The 18,589-nt window shown below is 41.0% G+C and overlaps 1 protein-coding gene across 4 annotated transcripts in view; it reads left to right on the top strand.

Moving 5' to 3' along the window:
- Window positions 1-18,589, top strand: part of PGF (placental growth factor) — an 87,014-nt gene that overhangs the window by 2,636 nt on the left and 65,789 nt on the right. For 2 of the 4 annotated variants that reach the window (XR_006101567.1, XM_042446590.1), the window contains exons 2-3: window positions 5,204-5,278; window positions 7,276-7,353. The gene's annotated coding sequence lies outside the window, so the exon portion shown is untranslated. The remainder of the gene's footprint in view (window positions 1-5,203; window positions 5,279-7,275; window positions 7,354-18,589) is intronic. The other 2 variants (XM_042446591.1, XM_042446592.1) reach the window with 1 other exon arrangement.

Here is an 18,589-nt window from a genome sequence, read left to right as displayed (position 1 = left end):
TTTTCTGTGCATTTGCAAAAATAATTTTTTCCCAATAGCATTTTCCAAGTGTTAGGAACCCCCTTTTTAGTCAGGAAATGAATAAAAGCAAATGTTATTTCCATCTCTACTTCAGATATTGAAAAGCCACAATCATACCTCCTCTTAAGCTTCTCTTCTCCAGGCTAAACATATCCAGTGTTTCTAAACATTTCTAATAGGAGTTGACTTCTTCTAGTCCCTACACTTTCTCTGTGTGCATTCTAGTTGGCCAGTGTTCTTTTTAAAAAGGTTTTGCTTTTAAAATTGTGCCACTCAAATGTTAAGGCTATTTTTTTGCATTTGATGTTGTTACTGTTCCCATTTTAAACAGTGCCAGTATAATGTACATGGAACTTCACAGTGAAATATGAGAGAGAGAGAGAGATCCCTGTCCCAAAGCACTTACAACCTAAAAGGAGGGAAAAGGGGGGAAAGGGAAGGCTGAGGCAGGGATAGCAAAAGATTAATATGAAACAAATGCAACTGTATGTACTTAGGCTTGGATCCAAACTTAGTCTTAGTAGTGAGAGATTCAGAACAGATAATGGGAAGTACTTCTTCACACATTACACCATTAAAAGTATGGAATTTGCTACCACAAGATGTAGCTGTGGCTGCCAGGCTGGATGGCTTTTAAAGGGGATTATGAACATAGATGGAAGGTATAGCTATCAAGCTAGTTGCAGCCGTTGTATATAATTTTGAGTATCAGAGACAGTAAGCCTACAAGTACCAGCTATTGAAAAACACAAGTGAGAGGGGGTAATTGCAGTCATGCCATGTCTTGCTTGTGGGCTTACCAAGACATCTGGTTGCCCACTGCGGGAGCAGAATATTTAGTAATTATATATCTTGATATGAACTCCAACTTGTGAAGACCCTATTATAGGGTTTTCTTGGCAAATATTATTTAGAGGAGGTTGGCCACAGACTTTCTTTTAAGATGAGAGTGTGTGACTTGTCCAAGATCACCCAATGGGTTTCCATGGTTGAATGGGAATGCAAATCCTGGTCTCCAGAGGAGTTTATCACATGAGGGACAGGACATCATTGTCCCATCCCTGTCCCATTCTTCCCTACCAGTCGCAGAAAGGTCTTTCATGCCTAACCCGTACTTGACCTGCCTGGGAAGTGCTAGTGAAAGTGATCGTGTGAATCACTTTCACATGCAAAGTGTGCTGAACCTGTCATTATTCACCCTGGAGGTGTTAGTGAAAGTGATTGCATGAATTATTTTCACATGAAAGCAGGCTGAAAAGTGCTTTCAGACATCAGTGAAGTGTCATTCTGCTGTCATTTGCCATCTTGTATTAACAGAAGAACCTGTTAATACCATTATGACTGGATGACAGGAAAAGCGTGCTTTCATGTGAAAGTGTTTAGCATGAACACTTTCACTTGGGGGGTCACAGATATGTCACAGATGGGATAAGGACAGGGGAGCAATCTCATCCCTATGCCATCCCCATGTGATAAACTCCTTAGACCAACGCTGAAATGATAACACCATGCTGCCTCTCTCTGTATAGGGAGCAAAATGCTGGACTGTAAGACCTTCTCATTTAGCACAGCTTTTTTTCTGTTCAGGAGATTTTTCTTCTTGTTATTCTCAGCATGCTGTACAACATGTGCAAGTAACACATTTAGGTCCAAAACACACTGCAGAAATAATCCAGTTTGAGAGTGCTTTAAGTACCCTGGCTCAGTGCTAGGGAATCCTGGGAACTGTAGTTTATTATGGCACCAGAGCTCTCTGACAGAGAAGGCAAAATGTTTCACAAAACTTAAGTTTCCAGGTTTCCTTAGCCAAGGCAGGGGTCTCAACTGGTTTTCAAACTGGATTATTTCTGCAGTGTTTTTTGATCCTTAAGTAAGTTAACTTAGCGTTTATCCAGAGTGGCCAAAAAATAATGGGATATCATGGTTTTTATTCCCGTAATTTTTACTTTTGTTTCCAAGACTGTTTCAGATTTTCTCTTTTCTTGAGTCTTTTTGTTCCTATCAGCAGGATGTTTTTTTAATGATGTTTTTAGTCTGTCACCTTTCTCCTTTTTGTTCCTTTTACCTCTCTTCTGCATATTTTAAGTAGGATCTGGAGTGCTGTGTGTGCGCGTGTACATGCCTGTACACACAGAGGAGAGAAAAATAGGAAGGAGAGGAAGAGACTATCCCTCTCCCCGCTGCTGTTTTACAAAACTTTTCTGTGGCAAGCGGAGAGGCAGTGGAAAGAGGAAAAGGGGGTGGGGAGGGAAGAGATCATCTGGATTCCCTGTTCAATTTAAGGTGCTACAAGACTCTGGTTTTGTGGGTGAGGTGGAGGTGATCTCATTTAGCACAATAAGTAATAAGGAAGAATAGCTCATGCAATCTATTTAAGTATTTTTTAAAAAGAATATGTGGATGTCAAAATGGGAAGAAACAGTCCAAAGTGACGGTAATTGTAGCTGATTAAATCTGTATTAGTTGCTAGTCTGGACAAGCCATATTGCCTACCACAACTAAACATATGTGCTTGACATCCTTTACTTCTTTCCTGGACATACGTTATAGATATGATTAAATACATTGCTATGTCACAACAAATCTTATAATGTACTACAGTAATTAATTTTTTTAAAAAATATTTTTTTACAGTTACTGTTAAGAGCAGGCCCCCAGAAATGGCCAAACAAGCAACAGAGCCTCCTTCCCCAACCTGGTACTCTTCAAATTGTTGGACTACATCAGGGGTAGGCAACCTTTTTGAGCCGGGGGCCGGGTTGCTGTCCCTCAGACAACTGGGGGCCGAAGCCAAAAAATAAATAATTAATTTTTTTAAAAAAATTTAAATATATAAATAAACCAGGACAAATGTAGGACAAAATTTTCAAGTGGAAGACACTTTTTTAAAAAATGGAGGACACGCGAAAAAATTTGCTGATTTTTAAAGAAATATTAATATAAATGCATGTTTCTGAGGCGTCTATAAACAATTGCCCCCCAAAGGCCCCGGTGGCAATCGGCGGCAGCACCAGGCTGGGGCCGGTCCCAAGGCCTTGCCGGGCCGCATCCAGCCCGCGAGCCGCAGATTGCCTACCCATGGACTACATCATCCAGCATCCTTAGCCACCGGGAGTCTTTGGGTATGATGGGAACTATTGTCCAGCACATCTGGAGGGCAACAAACTAGTGAAAGCTGCAGTATAGACAGAGAAGGGAGGGCATTTCATGAGAACAAGGTAGAAGAGGTACAGAGCTCTGAATTTCAAACTCTGAAAAATAGCTGTCTTAGCTTCATTGACAGGTTTGTAGTGGCTAGTGCCAGGCATTTATGCATAGACTAAGGCCTGTTACAGACTGCCAAAATAAAGCTGCTTCGGGTCTCATTGGAGGTATGCTATTTAAATGATGCATGGGTCCTAAGAGTCCGGAGGTCGTGCCAAAGCCACACTCCATTCCTAAGCACCGGAGTGCAGCTTTTGGTGCAGCTTCCTGATTCTTAGGACTCATGCATCATTTAAACAGCATACCTCCAAAGAGACCCGAAGCAGCTTTATTTTGGCAGTCTGTAACAGGCCTATGTGAACTATAGATTAGACCCACAGGTTATGAGTGGCCTCTAAATATATAATACAAGCAAGCAAGCAAACACATAGACACGTTACTAAATGACAAGTGTTCGTAACTAGCTAAAAATAACAGAAACAGGGAAAACAGACTCTAAGAAAGACATTATTCTGCTACAGTTTTTGCATTTCTCTGTGTGTGGTAATGTTATGGGGCATCTTAAACTTGACATAGTCTGAGGCCTCAGCATGTCTTAATCCTGCTCTGCTAGTGGGGCTATAGAGAAAAAACAGAAGATGTACTGGAAGGGATGTGAGACCATTATCAAAAGAAATCCATGTTGTGAGAACATGGAGACTGCAGAATATGATGCAGGATCTATGTTAAGCATCAGGACATGAGTCTCTTTGGGGAAATACTGGATTTATTTTGGACACTGCAATATTTGAAAGACGCCAAGCCAAAATAAATGGGATGGGAAAGCAGCCGTTCCTGGCAGCCTAAAGGGATGGGTTGGTAAAGCCAAAAGCAGCTCCTTTCTCTGTAGTTGCTGGAAGGTGGAAGTTGTTGCTTAGGCAGCTGAAAGGCTGTTCTTGCTGTGGAGACTCCCTGATCTAGCTATCCACCATGCTTAAAGTGCCTCATCCCCCTTGGGACTAGCTCAAATGTCCTTTGACTGGGAATAGCCCCAGCTTAATCCCAGTGCTGCAGCGGTAAACCTTTGATAGAGAGGCACACATTGTGACAGCCCCTGTCTAAGGAGATTCCAAAAAATGCAGACAGCTTTGTTGATTTATATCAGCAAATCAAATCTGGCAGTCTTCAGGTTTGCCAGGGGGCGGTCTTTTGTAAAGCTAATGTATTTTAATTGCCTCTTGTGGAGGGACACTGGCCGAATTAAGAGCAGCCAGGATCTGACTGGCAAAAAAAGTGAGGCCTAGCCAGATATAAAAAGAGGCAGACCAATTGAGAAAAGAGAGTGTGTCATGATCCTGAGGGATTTTACAGCCAAGAAGGCTGGGTGTGACAGGAACTGCCTGTGGAGCAGATGGGGAAGGATAAATTTAAAAGGGACAAGAGAAGTCCTAGGACAGTGATGGTGAACCTTTTAGAGGCCAAGTGCCCAAACTGTAACCCAAAACCTACTTATTTATTGCAAATCGCCATGTCCCTCTGGCTTTCTAGTAACAAACTCTGGCAAACTCTGTGCTGGGGCGACAGCACGTGCCCACAAAGAGGGCTCTGAGTGCCACCTCTGGCATGCATGCCATAGGTTTGCCATCACTGTCCTAGGAGACTAGTTTAATGTAATATGTTCTGTGAGAAGTGGAGAGCTATTGAAGTGAGGGCTCGGATCCCTAATAGTTCTGAAGAATTGTGAATTGTGTCTAAAGTCTAATATTCATAGGATTCATACTCCTGTTGAATAGATTGTAGGAGAAAGTGTGTATAAACAAATATAACACCATTGAGGTGTAACTGAAGATACCGAAAGAACTGAAACGGTGATAATTTTATAACCAGTGAAGTAAAACTACATTTTGCAACCACAAGCTTTAAGAACCAGCTACCAAGAGAAATAACACCATAAACTCTTTGTGTAAATAAAAACTGTTTTTCTTCTTGTTCACAACAGAGTGGCCTGAAGGGATTATTTAGTAACAACAACAGAAACACGCCACCAAGTATCTGAAAACACCTGTTAATAAAGGTGGGTAAAGTGTAAGGTTGAGTGGGGTAGGACCTGGGGTAGATGTGTAGTTTCTGAGAGAAGAAAAGTCTCCAACTACTTTAGGGAAAATAGGTGAGAAATCCTGTGTAACCTGAGACACTGGGCCTGCACACCTCTTAAGACAAATCTGTCCCAAAATATTTTGTATGAAAAAACTTAAACAATATAACATTGCTGGGAAAATCCCCCCTCCCCGCCACATCAGTTAGAGGGAACAAGGAAGGGGGATTAGCAGATGGACAACCTTGTCTATGCTACTCAAAAAGCCCCAAGCCTGTAACTCTGTGAGCTGTGTTTCCACCGTACAGTGGTTTAATCCTAACATCCAACAGATCTTTTCAGATTAATACAAGTAAAAAGCTGGGGGATTACTTCTGTTCAGGAAATGATAGATCTTTGAACAAGAAAAAGTTGCAGAGAAGTTAACTGCAGAGCGAAGAAAATGATTTGGCTCTGATTTTGCCAGCCTGGGTGATTGTGGAAGCTATAGTTTTCAAAAAGCAACTTCCTTCCCAACAACAAAAAAGGGTTAGTTTGAGTTTCTTAAGTTGTTCTCCTTTTGTAGAAAGGACAGAATTGCTTCTCCTCCCTTAATGGAGATGAACATGGAAATCGGAAATGGGTAGCCCTTTTTAGCCACTGTAGAAGGGTTGACTTCCCACAGCTGGAGCCAGTGTATGCCTCAGGAGACTTCCTCTTATCTGCGTATATTGACAAGCACTGTCTGTAAAGGACAGTTCATAAGTGGCACCCACTCTTTTCCCAGGCTCCAAAGCCTCCAGTAAAATCTTGGACAGTGGCATTGCTAATGACCTGTGCTTGGCAGGGTTTGCTTAGTTTTGCCCATGAATCTGCAGGCTCTTTTTGTGTGGTCTACTGCCTAATGCTGACCTACCTCATACCCTTTTGCCAGTAGGCCCTGTAAACTGCTTCTACTCAGCTGCTGTTTGGATTATAGGCCAGGGATAATCCTGATGTATTGTCATTTGTTAATTGTGGGAGATGAACAAAAAAAATGTATCTGAATGGTAGATAGACAAATCTCAGGGCCTAGATCCAATTCTACTGTTATCAAGGGAGAGGGGAAGAATCTCAGGTGAGAGTGTTGTTTTGAAAAGCATATGTGCGTATGTTTTTCTCGTTACTTAGACTTGGCTTTTTTTGGGGGGGAGGTATATTCTGTGTAACTGTGGCTGATATTTAAGTTATCATGTTTAACAATATTACCATGACCCACCTGTAATATAGGGATAGTAAATCTTGATTTCTTCAAGTTATGACAGATGCCAAAAACAATCAAACATTTTTTCGGTCCATTGCTTATATCCAGTTGGGAATCCTCCCCCCTCCTCCCCCCCCAAGTGATGGGAAACTGCACAACTTTCCCATGAAAGCTGTGTGACTTCCCCAGAAATATCAACCTGCTGTGACTTTCAGGGTTCTATAACATCATAAGGGGCCATCCATCTATCTCAGGTTTTGACCCTGAAATCTCAGGACCCGGCTTGATCCTAGATGGCATCTCTAATTATAGAGGATCCCAGACCTCTCTGCTTGTTTGTTGACTTTTGCTTTAAATAAACAGGACAGGCTGAGAGACTTATGAAAAGAGTCATAGAGACACCAGATCCTAAGAGCCTTGCCAGGGCAGCAGTTTAAAGCAAAAAAAATAGGACTGCTTCACAATGATGCTATTATTTTGACACCACACAGGGTCAGCCAAGGAATTTTACATGAGATTAGCAGGGAGACAGCACTGTCTTCCTCTTATAACCTTTCCAAATGTCCATAGTGTTTCCTCTGCCTTTTTTGGGCAAATATAAGTCTCTTAATATAATGGACATCTCATGAGATGACATGACTCATTAGAAGAGATGATAATGCTTTGGCCATTCCTGCTTTAAATGCTAAATGCTGTCCCTTTTCTTCATTATTGGTGTGTCATTAATCCAGTGTTCAATTCTTTGCTTTTTAAGACAGCATTTCCTGGTCAGTATCAAGTCTTTTCACCACCACCTTTCTAATGGATGAAGCACACTTGATGGTCTGTGAAGGTTCGTAAAATGTTGCGTGTGAATTTGCGGTACCTTTTTTAAACCTCTACTCAGTAAGCTTGTTTGTCCCCAGGTGCTTAATACAGGCATACTTCAGTTAACAAAGCCTCTGATAGTGAAGCTCCTTTTTAATGTCTGTTGAGCAACCCCTGCTTTGTCATTTTCAGTCTAGTTGGAAGAGTGTGTTTTTTTTTCTAAAAGCAGCACCAGTATTCAGTGATGTATTTAAGTCTTATACTCTGAGGGGTAGTCCTCACTGGCCAAATAAAGTGGCTTCTAACTGTTTTGAAGCCTGGCTTTTTAGACAACACATGAGGTGAAACTGGGTGGAAAGTGTTGCTCTGGGGATAAAAACTGGAGCAAAAAGAAGCTGGGATACTCCGACTCAAGGCAGAAAATGCACATCATTGCACAGCATATAAATAGCCTGGCACCAGTATGAGACTGTGGCAAAGCAAAAATGTGATCACCAGTAGTGCAATGGAAAACCAGACAGTCCAACAGGGAGGCATAGGATGAAGGGGGGTAGGGGTGAAGAGGGCATGTATGGGGGGGGGGGCTTCTGTGTTTTGCTTTGCCAAGATATCACTGAGCACACTCATGCACTGATGCACCGTACAGGAAGTACATTGCACGTGCAACTATGTAGCCAATAATAAAAACTGCAATAAAATATAATTAAAGTCCTAAATGTAATGACAAAATATTAACAGCATATACACGCCTGCACAAGTGCCCTACATATCACTACTTACTAATTACAAAGTAAACACAGTAACAGGCTCCTGCATAAATTATTGTTCATTGAGGGAGGATAATAAATAACATTACTGTATTTCTATTTATATAAGAAATAAACAGCTTTCATATCTCATAAAGTGAAATATGAATCTGATTGTTTCTTGCATCCCTTAGCTGGGCTGTCAGCTACTCCATAAGAGCACTTTTCCAATAAATTTAATAGCCAGACAGATAAGGCAATAGCAAGTAGCAAGTATATACCACTTATCAGTGTACAGCATGTAAGCTAATTGCCCCCAACAAGCTGGGTACTTATTTTAGAGACCTCAGAAGGATGCCAGGCTGAGTTGACCCTGAGCCCTGGCTGCTATTGAACTCACAACCTTGTGAGTTTGTGAGTGAGTAGCTGCAGTACAGGCATTTAACCACTGTACCACCGAGGCTCCTAAGGCAAGTGGAATCATAGACTTATACAGCTGAAAGAGGCCACAAGGGCCATCCAATCTAACCCCCCTGCCATGCAAGAAATCACAATCAAAGCACCGCTGAAAGATGGCCATCCAGCCTCTGCTTAAAGAGCTCCAAAGAAGGAGACTCTGCCATACTCCAAGGGGGTGTGTACCACCATCAAACAGCTCTTACTGTCGAGAGGTTCCTCCTAATGTTTAGGTGGAATCTCTTTTCCTGTAGTTTGAATCCATTGCTCCAGGTTCAGTTCTCTAGAGCAACAGAAAACAAGTATGACACCCCTTCAAATATTTAAACAGGGCTATCATATCAACTCTTGACCTTTTTTCTCCTCCTCATAAGGCATGGTTTCCAGACCTTTCACCATTTTAACCGCTGTCCTTTGGACATGCTCCAGCTTGTCAACATCCTTTTTGAATTGTGGTGCCCAGAACTGGACACAGTATTCCAGGTGAGGCCTGACCAGAGCAGAATAGAGTGGCACTCTTACTTCCCTTGCTCTAGACACCCTATTTGTATTGATGCAGCCTAGAATTACTTTGTGTTCCTTCCAACATAAAGAAATAATAATTCTGGCTACCAAAAAAAGAACTCAATTAGATCCTTATGAAGGAGATTTTCATGTTCCTTAGGGAAAAAATGTAACAGAATTTAGAATCACTACTTGACTATAGTGGAAGAAATTTCTATAAAAACCAAAGACAAAAGTCAAACGACATACAGCTCAACAATCATGTATGAATATATGATCCTGGTCATATCTAATTTCAGATTCCTTGAAAAGCATCTTGTACCTGAGTGGGGTATAATATTTATTTTTGCTTTGCTTGATCTGCAACTTTGGGGTGCAGATAAAGTTTTATATGCAGATCAGTTTTGGGGGGAGAGTGCCCCCTGGGCCTGGTATTCTTGCCATTTTGGGTGTCCCCTTAAAGGAATATGGGAGTGTAGTCTAACAGGGATAGTCCCAGCTCAGGGGGCTGAAGAGCTGTCTTGGTACCAAATGGACAAGAAACTATACAGTCCCCTATCCCTCTTGGATTCTCCACTGGCACGCATTCAACCCCAAGCAGTTGTGGGAGAAGCAACAGTAATGGCAAGAATTTATTCACCACACCTGCAGTGATGAATCCATCAGCAGCCTTTGCTATAAAGTCTGTTTTCACCCTCTTGGACTTCACTCTTATATGTTTTTTTGGCCTTGACTTTGTATTGACTTTTTACTATTCTATCTGGCCTGATATATGCTGTGTTTTAATGCAGGGGTGGGGATAATGTATCCTACAGGTGTTGTTGGACTGCAAGTGCCAGATGCCCTAAGTAGCTGGCATAGACACTGGGGAGGAATTCTGGGAGATGCACTCCAACAACATCTGGAGAGTTGCTTGATTCCTATCCCTGTTTCATTGCTATTACATTTTTCCCTGTGAGCCACTTTGAACCTGAGATGAAAAGGCATCCTATGCATAAAAATAGAGTGGGTGATTTTAAAAAAATCTTTCAGATTTACATATAAAGCATACAGGAACCTCTGGGATATGGTCTGAATTACAGTGCAGTTTCTTTGCTTGTGCGTTATGGCTGTAACACCAGACAGGCATCTCAGAGAGATTTCAAAGAGCATCATAAAGGAGAGGGCCTTGAATCTCATGCTGAGGGCTCTTTGTTGTACTTCCACTGCACAGTTGAGTCACTGAGTCAGTCATCTTCTTTCTGCTTGCCCAGAGTGTGTTTCATATGAAAGGGATCCCAGGAACTATGTGAACGTGATTGTCTTCATATAGCTGTCTAGTGGTTTTCCTTCCTCCTTTCACTGTTGCATATTCATGCTCCCCCTTCTCTTTCAGCTTTTCCTCTCCTTCTGCAACATTCCTCCTCTTTTAGTCTCTCACGTTCAGGTGGAAAGAATTGCACGTATGGGGAGAAAGGAATTTGTGTGAGACCTGTGGCTATAACTCCATGCCAAATGGGGCCACTGTGCATCTAACTTTTTGTGTAAACAGACAAGCTATTTGTTTCTTTGTACATACTGTACACATCACCAACAAAGCAAACTACCTGAAAGCAAAAACTAGCCTTTTTCTATGACTTATGTGAGTAGGGAATATTTGACTGCTGAATCCCAGTTGGCACTTTTTCAGCACTAAAAATAAAATCACTTTCTTCATCTGGAAAAGTCAAAACTAGCCTTTTTCTGTGACTTATGTGAGGAGGGAATATTTGACTGTTGAAACCCAATTGGCTCTACTTCAGCACTAAAAACCACTACCTTTTTTTTCATCTGGAAAAATACAACAGTTGCCGCTAAGACAATGGGCTCCTCTAGATGAGACAATTATGTCAAGAGGTTGTGGAATTTGTTGCTGTAGCTTTCAGAATGAATAAAAATATCCAAATTACATTTCTGTACATGCAAATCTGCCAGCAATTGATATATGGAAGAAACCTGTGAAACTCTGCAAACAGATGATCTGCTGTGATACATAGCACAACTAAGGAGAGGGAAAGCTGTTGGTTTTGTTTTCTTTTGCATCCCTAATTATTAAATCCTCAAGTTCTATCCATTTGGAATATTAAACCTTGTGATTTTTTAAAAATTCTTTTTCTAAAAAATAAACTGAACTGAAGTTCTTCCCCCTTGGACACCAGTCAAACAGGTTTCAACTTTTCTCAGCATAGACAGGGCCATGTTGTAGCTGCCTACCCTAGATGTTAAAAGCTTGGGAACTCTTACAAAGAGATGGCAACTCTAAGCACTAACATGGTTAAAGACACGGGAGCTGAAATCCAGGGGATTCATGTATACTGTAGAAATAATGCAGTTTGACACCACTGTAACTACCATGGCTCCTTCCTATAGAATCCTGAGATTTGTAATTTTGTGAAGCACCAGCACTTTTTAGCAGAGAAGGCTAAAGACCATGTAAACCTACAAATCCCAGGGTTTGTTTGTTTGTTTATGATAACAACGCTGCACATCCTTCTTTTTCTTTTGTGAGAAAAGGGCTAGATTGGCTCTAGCCCTTTTCTATAAAATTGACATCATTGATTTACACAGATATTCTGTAGAAACCAGAAAGTGTTGCTTCTGAAACCTTGTGATCCAAATTTTTCCTTGTTTTTCTCTCCTGCCTTGACTTTCTGAGGGAGTTATTTGCAGTTTTTTTTTCTGACCCATTTTATTTTTATTTATTTAAAAAATATTTCTCTCCGACTTGCCACGTACAACATGCAAGCAGTATTCAATAATAAAAAGTGAGCATAAATATACAGCATACCCAAGTTAGTCTGCTGCAACAAAAATAAGTGAGTCCTGTAACACCACAAGGACTTTGGGACAAGCTTTCATGGCCTGTGTCATCCAATAGATCTGATGAAGTGAGCTCATACTCATAAAAGCTTATACCAACTGAGACTTGTTAGGTTTTTAAGGTGTAGTTTAATGTGCTACAGGACTCTGTTCTGTATCAGAAAGCTATAAATGAAAAATACTAACAAAAGAGTTACCAAGTCATGAAGGGACTGAAAGAGCTTTCAACATGCACATATAGCTCAACAGCATCAGAGTAAATTATGTGGGAGTCACTTGCTAGGTGAGTTGACTGCTATTGACTCACCTAACATGGATGATAGGCAAGGCTGGATTGTCAATGTGTAACTGGAGCAAATGCTCCCCAATAAGGGAGGACTGTAAATCCCTTGCTTTTTCACAGAATTTATAGTGTTTATCACCTCCCTGGCCCAATTTTCTAGGCACAGAGAAAATTAAGAAAGATGGTTAGCATGTTGGAATCCACTTTCTCTAAAAACTCTGGCCTCAGTCATGCCAGCTGTGGCATCAATAAAGAGGAACATCTAGTGTTCTCCCAAATAACATGTGAAAAGAACTACTTAAAAAGACAGCACAACAAATTCTGGCCAGCTGCAGCATAAAGTGGGCACTGCAACAGTGGTAGAGTGGTGCTTGCTTACCTGTACAAAGGGAGCCCACTTTCTGGAATTGTTCGCAAGCCCCAACCACCTTAAATCCAGCCCTGTGAAGAGGTTTGTGATGAGTTGGTGACAGCATTGGTAAAATGTATAAATTTTTCATTTTCTCACAATATTGTAACCATGACTCGTCTTGACTCTTGACTCCTGACGTGTACCTATGGAGCCCTTTCAAACTGGCAAATCCTCACAGATTAGCTGCTTAATATGGGGTTAGATTCAGACTGTAAAGTGTGGAATAGGTTTGTGATACACCAACTGAAGTGCTACTCCCTTCCAGTGCCAAAGATGATTATTCAGGGAACAGACTCAGAAGGGACAAATTATTCACCAGTTTAAAACGTACAAACATCAGCACAATGCATACTGGTGAACAGATTAATGGTTACTTCCAGAATTTCCTCCTAATAATACATACCCTCCAAATGTCCCACTTTGGCAGCAACAGTCATTAATCCTCTGTCCTTGTCCTCTCACTTTTTCCGCTGCTTTTAACATGTTAAAAATTTAATCTTTTCCTCCCAGTTTCCTCCTTTGCTCTCATCTTACCTCGATTGTTGCAATCTAAGCATAATAAAAGTAGTTTGCATTCAATTAACTCTGTGGAGCAGAAAGGAGAGGAAAGAATCTTACCATTCCCAGTAGGCTCAGGCAAAAGCAAACTGCTACAGCCTCTCCTAGTTTGTGTGGTTTTCCTCAGTAATAACTTTTGCCATCTCAATCACATCTGATCAGTCATGTGCATCCCTGGTTTCATCTGTGAAACGTTGGACACATAAGAAATCTGTTTCCTGTGTTTCTTTGCGACTTTCTATCCTAGAGAACAGGTGCAAAAATGGAAAAGAAAGGACAGATTAAGGCCTAATCCCTGTCCACTCGTTCCTGTTCTTGCAAAATCCTTGGCTGAGGAAAGCCTCCTGAAGCCTCCTTGGCTGAGGCTTTCCTTACGGGATGCAGGCTTGAAGCATACAATAGCCACATTGTTGGAATGATGGCAAGTGCTCCTCTGGCTCTGTGCTCCTCTTGTCTCCAAAGAGACAAGAGTTTTGACAAGATGAGAATCTGCTACAGTTAAGCCTAAAAGGAGTTGGAACAATGCTCACTTTTGTAAATTTTAAATTGTATTGTTCTTTTACATTGTAAGCCGCTTTGAGTCCCAGTTTTTTGGGGAAATGGGATAATAATAACCACCACCACAACAGCCAGGTGTGTGTGTGTGTGTGTGTGTGTGTGTGTGTGTGTGTGTATATAATTTTTACTAATGATGGCCCCAGGTGGGTTCAGGGTGTTGGAGTCCAAAAAAAGTAACTCTGAGCATGAGATGAGAAGAACTGCTCTACTGCTGGTCACTTGACAATTCTCAGTTTTGTAATTCAATCGAAACATATTAGCAGGCATGCAGGATCTGCTTTTAAGATGAAGGACTCAACATTGGCAGACAGGTTATTATTAATATTATCTGAATTGCCTTCCCATCCCAATGATAAGCATCAACAAAGATTACTCCTGGCCTGGGGTTGGCTGCTACTGAGTGGGGGAAAGGACAGAGAACTGTGGGGGCAGAGCATTATGCTCTGCATGCTTGATGGACGATCTTACCCCATAGGTGGTATAATCATGCATCTGAAAAAGTGGGCTGCAGATGAGAGCCAGCATGGTGTAGTGGTTTGAGCATTGGACTATGGAGATTATCACACCGGAAACAGAATATCCCAGTCCAATCCCTGTCCCATCCTTCCCGCAAAATTGCATGGAGATTTTCAAATGATGTTGCCATTATCCCGTTCTTAGCCTGTTCTTATTGTGTGATCGTGATAAGATTTTCAGACAATATCGTGCTTATCCTGTCCTTCTCCAATCCCTGAAGTGGCATGGTCCCATCATTAACGGAAACCTGCATAAATGCACTGATGGGTGCCACTGACAGGAGAAGAACGGGATAAGCGTAGACGCGATCTGTCCTGCCCCATGTGATAATCTCCATTGACGCAAGACCAGGGCTCAAATCCCCACTTGGCCATGAAAACCTTTCTTCAGAGGAAGGTAATGGCAAAGCTCCTCTGAATGAATCCTGCCAAGAAAACCCCATGGTAGGAGTTTACCTTCGGGTTGCCATAAGTCAGAAATGACTGGCACACAACAATAAAGAGCAGGAAATCTTACAATGAAATAAACTGTTTAGTCTTCAAGATGCCACATAACAATGTTTTCTTTCTCTTTTTATAGTCGCCAAAAAGTAACCCAAAGCATTATCCCCTTGGGGGAGAAATTAGTGTTTTTTTTATTTCCTTAGTGGAGAGAAAAACCCTCAATTTCTGGCACAGCTCCGCTGCTTCTTTTTCGCTCCCACTGTGCGTCATTATGACAGCTGCTCTCCCGCACATGCTGCAGGATGTATGTGCATGCATGCACATGCTATCTAAACAGTGCTCAGGAGCAATGCAAACACAGTCCTGCCAGACGCCCTCAGTCTGCTCTCACTATGGTAACATCCCTGCTCAGTTAGCTGGCATCTGGAGCCTGCTGTTTGTTTTTGTCCAGGTTTAGGACTCTGTGGCAGATTAAGCAAAATTTCCATGGGAACCAGGCTGCCCAGCTCCCTTAATGGGGTCTACAAGAATGGCCCCAGACTTTTTGTCTGCTCCAGTTCTGAGAATAGAGAGGTCAGAGCCAGCACAGGGAGAATCTCTTTATAACATTATGCCTCCTACCATTTCCGTTTGAGATCCCAACCTTGGAAAACCCAGACGTGGGTTGAGCCCAGGGTGTCAGATAGTGATCTGAGATTGCTAATTGACAGAAAAAAAGGGAAGGAGGAAAGAGAAGTAATCCCATCCAAAGCAGGACTGACCTGCTATTGTGTCCTTTTACAACAAGTTTATCTGCTGAAATCAGCAGGTGGAGCTTTTCGTGGTATGGAGAGAGAAAGCTCCTCACCAGTTTGCTGTCTGCATCGCAAGCCATTGTTAAAAGACACAGTAATTACAGAAGCCAACTGAGATGATGCCAACCGTATAAAAATAATTCCTGAAACAGGAGGCCCTTCACGGTTTTCTTGTTGTGTGCCTGTTACAAGTCATTTCCTACTTATGGCAATGCTAAGATCTATCATAGGGTTTTCTTGGCACGATTTGGTTAGAGGGGGGCTGCCTTGATTTCTCTGAGGCTAAAAGAGTGTCATATGACCGTTGTTCCCATTTGAAACCAGTTTCGATCCTACTTTGATCTATTTCTGTCACAATAAAGTGAAGCAACACTAGTTTCCTAGCAGTTTTTTTTGAAAAGAATCGATTCTGAAGTGTGTTTAATAAGTAAGAACGAGAGATCTGAATCACATCATTCTGGAGGGGAGGGACCAATGGCAGAGGGGTGTTTACCATCCTTCCTCCGTTTTTGGTAGATCCATCATTCCCTCCCACCCCAGCACTGCCTTTGTGCTTCTGGTGTGACCTTTGGGCGCATTATTATTTATTTTTTAAAATAAAATTGGTAGAAGATTCTATTCATTCTTTTTGCAACTATTTGCAATCAGTGAGGAAAGTAGTTGCAAAACCAACTAATCGAATCTTCCATCATTTTTTAAAAATTGATAGAAGATTCGATTCATTGGTTTTGCAGCTCATAGTGAGGCAAGTAGTTGCAAAACTATTGAATTGAATCATCTATCTATCTGTCTGTCTGTCTGTCTGTCTGTCTATCTAATCTATCTATCTAGTTCCCAAGCTGGGCTGCCTGGGCTGCCGCTATGTCACTGATGACGCACAGATGATTGACTTGCATTCTGAAGTGGCACAAACGAGCAGGGACAACAATCATGCCAAAAAAGAAGTGATTACAAGGGAATAATGAAAAGATCTGCTTTCATAGTGGGAACAATGGACCTTTTGGAATCAATTTAACAATTGGAAACTGGTTTAAATGTTTTAAATGTTCAATGGAATGAGCCCCCAGTGGGTTTCCATGGCTGAATGGGGATTTGAACCCTGGTTTTCAGAGTAGCGATCCAATATTCTAACTAGTACACCGCACTATACCATGACTGGCCCAAGGTAGCCCCTGCTTTGTGATCCATATTGGGGCCTTATATGCTTGCTTGACAGTAAAGGGAGAAAATAAATGTCAGCTTCACGCTATATATTTCAATGCAGCATATAACTTAGCTCTAATAAAACTCTTATAGTTTTTCAGTAAAAGTTGTTATACACTGAAATTGTTGCTGAAATGACACACCACAAGCAACAACAGTATGAATATTGGATACATCTATATACTTTACACACACACACACACACACACACACATATAGACAGACAACTCTCTCACTCTCTCTCTCTCGCTCTCTCTCTAGTTTTTAAAAATATGTGTCAGTGCTTTTATGTGTAAGATTTTTTATCTTTATAAATTATTTAATTCTTTTTTTAAACACTGTATTTATCATCTACATCAGATGGAATAATAATAATAATAATAATAATAATAATAATAATATCTGCATGATTTTATAGTAAGTTTATTCTATACCAGTTTGAATAAAATATTCTTAATGGTCCCACCTACAACTCATTCATAGATCTGCTGTAGTACAAAAAAATCTAGGGCCAACCCAAAACATTTTATTGCCTGAAGCAAGGGACAAATTTTGGATCAGATTGAATCTGATTGAATCACAAAGATCTTATTGAATCACAAAGATCAAATCAACTGGATGAGATCTATTAAACAGAGAATAGATGCCTCCTGTAAATGATATCTCTAAGCTGGACCAAATAACAGTAGGGGAAAGCCATAAAGCATCCTCCAACTGTGGCAATTTGGCAGAGACAGTTCTATTAATCATTTTGTGTCCCATGGTGGCAAGCTGCATTTAAAATGCCCCAGTTTTCTCTCTCCTCCTCTCACTCTCTTTACTCTTGGCTTACTTCATTTGTGATAAATAGAGTTCAAAGTGCAAAAGTAGTTTGCACACAACTAACTGGGAAGAGGGAGGAGAGAAGTTTCATCTTTTTGCACTAGCCTTAGGCAAAAATAAGCTACTGGATCCTCCAGCTTGCTTGTTCTTCCTTATTAACAATTCTCCCCCCCACCCCCGAACATATTCTGATATTTCTTTGCTACACATGTCCCTCTTTTCACCTGTGAAACGTTGGAGTAGACATCTCAGTTTAATAAGGAGATACCAGGATAGTATGGAGGCTATGAACCAGGACACCTCAAGTTAATAAAACTGAAAGTGATAAAATTAGGAATATGTAATTCTATATATTCAGTGGTTCTAAAAACATAATAGATGGGAACAACATACAAGAAGATCAGCCTAAAATAATTGTTTAGCCATATACATCCCTTGTATATCAAAATCTATTTTAAATATCTTTAAGCAATATATAATTTATAAAGTTTGTCTGAAAGCAAGGGATTCCCTGGCACCAGAATCTTGTTTCATTTTTTAAAAATATGTCAAGGCCATACTTAAAAAAAAAAAAAAACGACTACAAAACATCATAGCACTGATTTTTCAGAACTCTACAAAGTAGCTTGTATGACCATAAATGTCTCACATTATTTCTAATACCCCTAAGGACAGGATCAAAATTCAAAATGACCTTAATAGATTAGAAAACTGGGCCACAGCTAACAAAATGAAATTCAACACAGAGAAATGTAAGGTATTGCACTTAGGGCGGAAAAATGAAATGCACAGATATAGGATGGGGGACACCTGGCTGAATGAAACTACGTGTGAAAGGGATCTAGGAGTCCAAGTAGACCACAAATTAAACATGAGTCAACAGTATGATGCAGCAGCTAACTAGGCCAATGTGATTTTAGGCTGCATGAATAGAAGTATAATGTCTAGATCAAGGGAAGTATTAGTGCCACTCTATTCTGCTCTGGTCAGGCCCCACCTAGAATATTGTGTCCAGTTCTGGGCACCACAACTCAAAAAGGACATTGAGAAACTGGAGCGTGTCCAAAGGAGGGTGACTAAAATGGTGAAGGGTCTGGAAACTGTAAAGGTACCAATCAGGAGAAACAA

This window comes from Sceloporus undulatus, chromosome 1 (genome assembly GCF_019175285.1).
Source record: "Sceloporus undulatus isolate JIND9_A2432 ecotype Alabama chromosome 1, SceUnd_v1.1, whole genome shotgun sequence".
In the NCBI taxonomy this organism is placed as follows: Eukaryota; Metazoa; Chordata; class Lepidosauria; order Squamata; family Phrynosomatidae; genus Sceloporus; species Sceloporus undulatus.
Note: the sequence above shows the minus strand (reverse complement) of the source record. Positions and strands in the feature narration are given on the sequence as shown.